Source organism: Peromyscus californicus, unplaced genomic scaffold (genome assembly GCF_007827085.1).
Source record: "Peromyscus californicus insignis strain IS unplaced genomic scaffold, ASM782708v3 Scaffold_5__1_contigs__length_169319896, whole genome shotgun sequence".
In the NCBI taxonomy this organism is placed as follows: domain Eukaryota; kingdom Metazoa; phylum Chordata; class Mammalia; order Rodentia; family Cricetidae; genus Peromyscus; species Peromyscus californicus.
The window spans coordinates 52,309,716-52,319,013 of record NW_026294573.1 but is presented as its reverse complement, the minus strand read 5'-3'; positions in this window follow the sequence as shown (position 1 = coordinate 52,319,013).

The window sequence follows — 9,298 nt, the reverse complement described above, 5'->3', positions numbered from 1 at the left end:
TTTATTATTCTTAGGTCATTTTCCTTTCTGTACTTCTGCATGACCCCCCATTCTTCATCAAACCTAACCAGAAAACACCCAGTTCTCTCAGTCTCTGGGGCACCACTCCTAAAAACCCTAACACCATAAAAAACATTGGTTAAGTAAATTAGTCATGTTTTTTTCTTGTTAACTTGTCTTCCAGCACAGAATGTCAGTTAGCATCTTTACATACCTTTAGTCAGGGAATGCTGTCATTTTTCTCCTCTACAAAGCCATGAAAGGATGAAAAGACATGGAGGAGCTGAAAGTACAAATAAAAAATGAAAGAAGTGAATGCCCAGTAAGAACACTGGGGGAAAGGCAAGGTCATGTGGATCAACAGTTTCCAGAGAGGAAGGGATAGAGGCTAGAGGACTGGGGCAGCAGCAATGTCCTGTATGACGTAATAGCAGATACACGCCATTTTACATTTACCAAAACCTACGAAATGCATAGCATAAAAGCAAACCCTAATGTACACATCTGGTGGAGAAGATACTGATGGGGTGTGTATGTGTGTGATGAGATTTTGATAGGGGAGTGTGTGTGTGTGTGTGTGTGTGTGTGTGTGTGTGTGTGTGTGTGTGTAAATACAGGAGTTCGTTGAGATCTCTACTTTTCATTCAGTTTTGTTTTGAACCTAAAACTGTCCTCAAACAAGGCACTTTAAACATCTTCCAATCACAACCACTTTTCACCCAGAAGTTCTTATAACAGCCCCAAGTGTGTAGATACATAAAATCAATATGCAAATCAAACTTTTACCAATAATAAAAAATATATTTAAAACAATTATTTGGTATACACACAATTTTACTATTTACTAAAGAGAAAAATCAAAGTTGCACCCTAATGTTTATTTTTATGTAAAAAGGTTCCATCTAGGATGAGTATTTGATACTTTGGGACCTAGACCACCTTCAACATTTCCCTCATTGACCAATGTTTTCATCTGAGAGTCATCAAAGATGAGAATGCCACTTTACATATATAAGTAGCCCAAAATGGCAGAGGTGTGTTTAGGTCATTTCAGAAGTTATTTAAAATTCTGCTCTAATTCTAAACCAAAACTTAATGACTTTAAAAACAAAGCTGAAGTCAGTAACTCAAGCAGCAGTTTTTAAAATTAAACATTTTAACACAACACGATTCAAAGACTCCCTAAGGTGATGTTTGCAAGCTGAGGGGCGATATTGTAAAAATCTCCAAGTCTTTTCTGTGGTTAAACCACAGTGTCTCTACGAGAACAGACCACTCCGTGTGTACAGTAGAATTCCTGCGGTCCACAGCACACAGTGGCTTCTGGCTGTGTCAAGGTTCCAGGCAGCTCTTGTTGGTGTGGGGTAGAGGCATGAACAGGGCAAGGTGTGTGTGTTGCATTCAGAACCAAGGCTGTCATGACGTTGTGCAAAGTGACCCAAGCAATCGCTGCTACAACACCTTAGACTCTTTAAGTGTTCGATTTTGAATTAATTTTTGCTTGCTGCCTGTTCAGATACCTTTCACTGCTGCCAAAGTTTCACAATCCTACATTCAATTACTTGGCCTCCTGTGGCACAGAAAATCTGTACTCCAAACAAACAAATAAATAAATTGTTTGGAAAATAAAGAAATTTACGTGTGTATATGTGACCATCACTCTCCTCCTTTATAGGACTAATTGGAGGCAAAATGATGAAATTGGAGGAAATCTCCCTTTCACATGCCAGTGCTGGGCCTTTCCCTGCCCTGCGCTAAGGGTGGAGTTGAATTCTGTGGGTGGTTCTGTGGGTGGGCCTTGAATCAGTCCTAGCTCTACTTGACTTTAGGATTCAAAGGAGAATTGCTTACAATAACTGCACAGGTAACTGATTGAATTGTGATGAGTGTCCCTAAGCACCTCACGAGACAATCAAGCCATGTTGCTGGGGCCAGTGACGGCTCCTCTCCACCTCAATCCGCAAACTTAAGGTGGAATAGGGTGGGCTTGGAAGGAGGTTGAGTGTAGGAGACATCATGGATCTGAGGGAAAGGGGATGTAGGAGACATGGAACTGGATGACCCAGATGAGGGCAATTAGAGGGCTGGGGAGAGACACAGCTACCTAAGACGGCAGGGAGGGGCTGGTGGAATTGAAATCACCCTAAAAGCAAGGGCCAGCCACATGAAGATGGCAAGCAGAAGACCAATATTGCCTGGACTCTCACATGTTTCTAGAAACTGCTTGATCGACATTCAAAAGAGAAAAGAGGGAAGGGAAAATCAGAAAGAGGTGGGCATATTCATCCACTCAGTTATCTATTATGTAATAAATAGGGGTCCAGTCATCTGAAATCAGTGATGTGCCCCTTCAAACAAGTCACTTCTGGTTCATCGTTACGGTCATCACCGCCATTATCTGTTGTGAGTCAAAGAATCATTTTCTCATAACATAATGACAAAACATGCTACTAGAAATTTTACTGTAATTTCCAATCAGGACATTCTCCATTTTCTGTGTTTAGGACTGGGGAGGAACCTCACTTTCCATGTTTCCTGTATCTGAAAATTTATGAGCATCTCCCGATGAGAGACATAAAACTCAACAGCAACTTTACTGCTAATGATGGAAGATACTGCTTTTTATTTGTAGCCATTGCTCTTTAATGGCCTACATGGCTTTAGCACTTTTCCTACCTAGACAAAGGAATATTGATTTTCCTTTTCTCTTGGTAGTAAAATCTTGCTAGAAGAGTGACTCAGCTAACCTGACTGCTTTGGCATCTTTTTTCGCTCATGGTTCAGCTGGGATTCCGGGAGTGCATAGGAATCCAGAGAATGAAGTGCCCTCCATGCTGGCAATGCTATTCTGGAGGTAAATGCCTCTGTTCAGGGGCTCAGAGAAGTTCTTAGACAGATAGGGGACATCTTACTTGGCAAGGGAGAAAAATGCATTCTCAAATGAAAAGAACGGGAAGAGAGGTACAAGGGGGCAACAGCACTTACAAATTGAACAAAGAGATGATTAGAATGTAGACACTTCTTAGGAAACTACTGAAAAGGAGGCTATGGAGTCAGATTAGCAAACTAAGGTGACCCAGGACAACTCTTCCCAAAGATGCTGGGTTCCCTGGGCAGCACTGAGCCTCGGTTCTCACCACATATGGACCGCACATACTCTGGGTGCCCCGAGACTCACAGGTGTCTGCCCTGTGGTTGACTTGTAAATGCATCTTGAATGGGGTGGGTGAAGGGAAGAATGAGCATGCCCAGGGGCAAAAAGAACAAAGCTGGCCTGCTGTGGGATGGTCTGTATGTCAAGTGTGTTGCTGATTGGTCAATAAATAAATCACTGATTGGCCAGTGGCCAGACAGGAAGTATAGGTGGGACAAGGAGGAGAATAAAGCTGGGAAGTGGAAGGCTGAGGCGGAGAGACACTGCCAGCCGCCACGATGACAAACAGCACGTGAAGATGCTGGTAAGTCACGAGCCACGTGGCAAGGTATAGATTTATAGAAATGGATTAATTTAAGCTATAAGAACAGTTAGCAAGAAGCCTGCCACGGCCATACAGTTTGTAACCAATATAAGTCTCTGTGTTTACTTGGTCGGGTCTGAGCAGCTGTGGGACTGGCAGGTGAGAGAGATTTGTCCTGACTGTGAGCCAGGCAGGAAAACTCTAGCTACACTGGCACATGATGGGCTGTTGGACATTGGAAACAGGATCCATAGCTACCACCTTCAAGTCTGCCATCTTGTAGCGAGCAGTGTCAGAACACGGAAGGCCTTGTCATATGGGAGCTGAGGGAGAGGATGCTGGGTGGTCAGGACTTGGAAAGCTGCAGCCAGAAGGCCTCTTGGGTAAATGTGGTTGTGTGGGAACACAGCTGTACCCACTCACTCGTGTGCTGTCTTCGGCTGCTTTCTGGTACGTTGACGGTGGGACATAGTTACAACAGAGGCAGTTCAGTGACAGGTCTGAAATATTTACTCTCTGGACCTTTATCAAAACATGTTTTATCAGGCCAGGGGGATGGCTCAGTGGGTAGGGTACCTGTGCTTAGTCAGCCCTGACAGTCTGAGTCTGTGCCCCAGATCCCATAAGGCAGCAGGGGAGAATCGATGCCTAAGAGCCATGCTTTGATTCATCACATGTATGTAGTGACATGCACATTTCTTAATAGACACACAAGTAAAAATGATTAATAATAATATTAAACAATGTTTTAAATGGCAACATCTGGATGAAGAATTGAAAAGATAGCTTTTTCAAACTCTCTGTCTTCTGAGTTTATGGTTGGTTTTAAGTGTGTGAAAGTCAAAGACACCCAACTCAAAATGAACTCCAAGAGGTATGGATGGCACAGAAGCACCTGCTGGACAGGTGTCTTTCTTTTAACCCTATCCGAGAGCCTCCTGGGGATGGCTGTAACGCACTCAACTTGCATTCTGTCATTTGGCAATGCCTGCTCCCGAGGCAACTCCAGATATACAACATTTAGGCTAAATAATTAAATAAAGACTAGTGCCTAAGGGCCTTGAGGTTCTCCAACCAAGTACACATTGTTGTCCTTTTATTTAATTGTTGCTGCCTTTTAAGACACATTGGTCTGAATCAGCAACTGCAACTCCACAGCTACCAGCAGTGGTTAAGCCAAGAGGGCTGTAGCAGGTGGGAACTCTGTTCCCTCAGGCTCCGACTCTTTCAAAGCTATGAAGGGAACTTAACTAGACCTCTCTCCCTCTAAAGAACTCAAGATTCAAAGGTCAAGATGGAATTCTGCTCTTCAGAGAGCCTGAATAGCAAGTAGCTCACCTCCTCTCCTTGCTCGTGTCCTCCAAAAAGCTCTCGTGCCTTTCCTCACACCTCCTTACAAACCCTTCTCCACCTGGCTCCTCCCTACCACTTCCTGTCAGCCAGTTGCTGACGCAGCCTCCTGACCACAGGTGAATTTTATTTAATCAAACACATCTTTCCATTATTAAACAAATATTCCAGAGCAAAACCAAAAGTAACACACCTTGAAACACTATTCTACAACAACACATGGATGGAACAGTAGTTTCTCCAACTCCTCAGTATTAGAGACCTGAAGATTAGCTAATCCCTGAAGCTCAGGGTAAGGCTTTATAAACAGCTGTGACCCTCCAAACATCATGGGCTAAATGCCACAGAATCAGCTAACGTTTAGTCAGCCTCCACACAGGAAGGGCATTGAGTGTTTTCTACAGTTTAACTCATCCCTTATCATATCTAGGAAGGAGGGTCAGTTCTGATCCTAACTTTCCCTACAAGACCACTGAGCCATAAGGGTCCTGTGCCTTGGAGCCCACGAGTGGCAGAGCTGCGATCTGAACAAAAGAATCCAGTTCCAGAATTGGGTCAGAAAGCTCTCAAATGGTTCTGGCGACTATTTGGGACAGTGTTTCTCAGCCTGGATGCAAGCTGGCTTTACCTAGGGATCTTTCCAAAATGCTGATGCCCAATTTAATGAGGAAAAGGAACCTCAGTGTCAGTGTCTGGTAAAAGCTCCTGGTCTCACTCTGCTGCAGAGATGATCTGAACTAGCAATGTAGGGTGAAGCTGGGCCAAATGCCTCTCTGCTTGTGCTCTCTTCTCAAGCCGATGTCCTATCAATGCCCACACTTCCACAAGGATTTTGTGGCTCTTGTGCTGTTTCTGGCTCACAGAGGCAATACTGACTCCCACCAAAGTTTTGATGGCATCCTGTAGCCTCTGGCTTGCCTGAACTTCCAGGTTTTCTTAGCTCCATATTTGGAGAGGAATAGGAAAACAAGCCTGATACATTTCAAGTTGCTGTTGGTTAATGTCTTAGGGTTTCAATGGCTGTGAAAAGACACCATAACCACAGCAACTTTTATAAAGGAAAGCATTTCATTGAGGTGGCAGCTTACAGTTTCAGAAGTTTAGTTCGTTATCCTCACGGTGGGGAAACATGGTTCATGCAGGCAGGCGTGATGCTGGAGAAGGAGCTGAGAGTTCTACATCTTGGTCCACAGGCAACAGGAAGTGAACTGTCTACCACACTGAGCGTAGCTTGAGCAAAAGAGAACTCAAAGCCCCCCCCCCCCCCGCCCATAGTGACACACTTCTTCTAACAAGGCCACACCTACTCCAACAAAGCCACACCTCCAGATAGTGCCACTCCCTTTGGGGGCCATTTTCTTTCAAACCACCACAGTTAAGAACGGCAATCATTCATTCATCATGCTAGCAATTGTACCAGGGGCTTTCCAGAAATTGCCATTAGACCTCCCACCTGGTGTTTGAGGGTAGCCTGGGCAGCAGAACCCCTCTTCTCACCACTTTCTAAATTAATTGGGACGAACAAAGGGCTAGGGCAGATGAGGTCAACATGTTAGCTTGACTGCAGATGAAGGTTTGGGAAATTACAGGGTAAGTGGGAGCTGGAAATAAGCTTCTTAGAATTGGACTGTGCAAAGTTCAGCTAGTGGACAGATGTACTTAAACCTGGAAGAGACAGGCCACTGCTGCAGTCATCATGTTCACAAGGCATTATACCATTAAAAGGTGTTATCACGAAGCGACGACCCCACAACAGGCCCTTTTGGCACCGTGCTCGGTTATTATGAAGACTGCTATAGTGCAGAAGCCATGTGCAAAGTCATTTACAAATTTCTCTCAATTTACATGTATCTACCATTTGCAATATTTCCCCAGACTAATTCCCCAGAAAAGTGAAAGAAAAGAGATTTTACTGTATTTCCATCTTGTATACTGTGCTTTTGGGCGCCATATGCAAGACACACGTGAAAGGCACAGCCACAGCATGCCCCATGTGGGCTTTGCAAGCCATTTACATTAGGTATTCCTGTTGCAGTAGCTTTGGGCACGTAAAATGTTTATTACTGTTGGGTTCCTGGTGCTTCTGCCCTCCATGTACCTGCTGCTGAACAGCTGGTTCTGTGTTGACAAGAATGGGAGCTTGTGGATGCTTTCTGCTGGCACTCTAGTTTTTGTGTTTATTTTCTCTTCAATAGTCCCTGGCTGTCCCGGCCCTTCTTCTCTGGCCACATTCAGAGTCTTTAGTAGAGTAACCTTGATACTGACTGTACAAAAAGAATTCACAGAAGGACTATCTTGACTTAAAAGAGTCAAAGAAACAAAAACCAGATATTTCTAATACCTCAGCAACCAATTTCTAAAGCAGTGGTTCTCAATCTGTGGGTCATGACCCTTGTGGGGGTTCAAATGATCCTTTCACAGGAGTCACCTAAGACCATCCAAAAACACAGATATTTACATTATAATTCATAACAGTAGCAGAATTACAGTTATGAAGTAGCACAAAAATACTATTATGTTAGGGGTCACCACAACACGAGGAACTGTATTGAAGGGTCACAGCATAAGGAACATTGAGAACCACTGTTCTAAAGGGAAGTTGGTGGAGTTTTCCCAAGGAGATGGTAACTGTCCCCACATCAGTCCATTGCCTTCCACCCAAGCCACTATATGTCTCATCAGCCCTACTGCAAGTGCCTCAGCTCTTCAACATTTGTTGGATGCCTGAGGGACCTAATCATTGTCTTCAGAGACTGGAAGGAAGCTGAGGTCTTTGTGTGGTGTACAGGCTAAATAACAAAATCTAGATGCCAACATGAGCAACAGCATATTGTAGTGCAAGTGCCTGGCCTTGGATTGAGCTGGTTGGAGGAAATGGCTGTCATTGGCCAGTTTTTGGTCACGTTGTTTGACTTTTTTGTCCATCAAAGGTAGACAGAATGCGTGTATGTATGTGTGTGTATATATGTATGTGTGTGTATGTGTATATATATGCATACACATATGATAAATAAGAGGCTGGGTCTTAAGGTTAATCAGATATTGTTAAATTTTTAATATTAAGTATTCCTGGCAGGCTTGTGTTTGAAACACTTGTTCCCAGCTGGTGAGACTATTCCGGGAGGAAAGGGAACCTTCAGGAAGTGGGACCTGCCCAGCAGAAGCAGAGCACTCGGGCAGGCCTGGGAAGATTGTAGTCCTTGCTCTGTGGTTCTCACTTTGCTTCCTGATACATCTCCATGTGATCATCTCCATCACATGCTCCGACAACCATGGACTGAGTTTCCCTGTGCACCCTTCCTGCCATGATGAACTTAAACTTCTCTGAGACCATGTGCTAAATAAATAAGTCTCCCCACCATTAAGTTGCTTCTAATGGGTATTTGTGTCATAATATTGCAAAAGCAATTAATACAGATATAAACTTGAACCTTATTTCTAGTCTGTATCACCTATATAACCTCCAGCATCTTGAAAGAGTATCTATTGCTCTGGTTCTTCTTCAGCAAAATGGAACTTATCACATAGGATGATTATGAAGAAAGCATGATGCCACATGAGTATTCCTAAGAGAGACCTGTCAATGACACCAAGGGAAGAAGTCTCTTGAGGAAACTATTGTGATCCTAAACTAGCTGCCACATGAGTGATGTTGAGGAGTCATTGTTTCTCCAGTTGAGAATTCTCATAATCATATCAGAAAGGGGTTAGAGTTGGGCAGTTGGAGGAAAAAGAGGACGTGGCAAGCAAGAGAATGGCTTAATCCCAGGAAAAGAAGCAGGCGTGTTCATGCAATAGTTTATGGATAGTGAGTAATCGTGAGTATAGCCACTTGCACAGCCCAAGGGTTCATATGGGGAGAGAGGAAGGAATGCAGTATGAGTGTTGCATCCAAACACACTCTGATGAAGGCAGTGAACTCCACTGGTCCTCTTGTAGTAATCTTGCACAGGAGAGCAACTACAGTTAATAATAATAATACCATAATGTTGCATGTCTCCAATAGCTAGACTATTTTGGATGTTCTAACAACAAAGAAATTAAATAAACATGGAGTTAGAGAGATGGTTCAAAAGTTAAAAAGCACTGGCTTCTCTTCTAGAGGACCCAGGTTCCATTCCCAGCACCCACATGATGACTGTCAATCATCTGTAACTCCAGTTCCAATATATCTGACACCCTCTTCTGACCTCCTGAGATGCTGCATGGATGTGGTACACAGACATACATGCAGGCAAAACATCCATACACACAAAATAAAAAGTTGAAGAATAACAAGAATGATACCAACAGATATGCTAACTTAGACAGGGGGAGACCATGAGCTCAACCCTAGACAAAGGACTACAGACAAATAAGGAATGCAAGAGTGGGCTGAATAGTCATCCCCAGGGAAGACCACGCCAATTGACTATCCAATACCAAATGTTTAGGCCTGGAAACATGTACACAAGTAACAGCATACAGACTGAGCAGGTTGTATTTATATA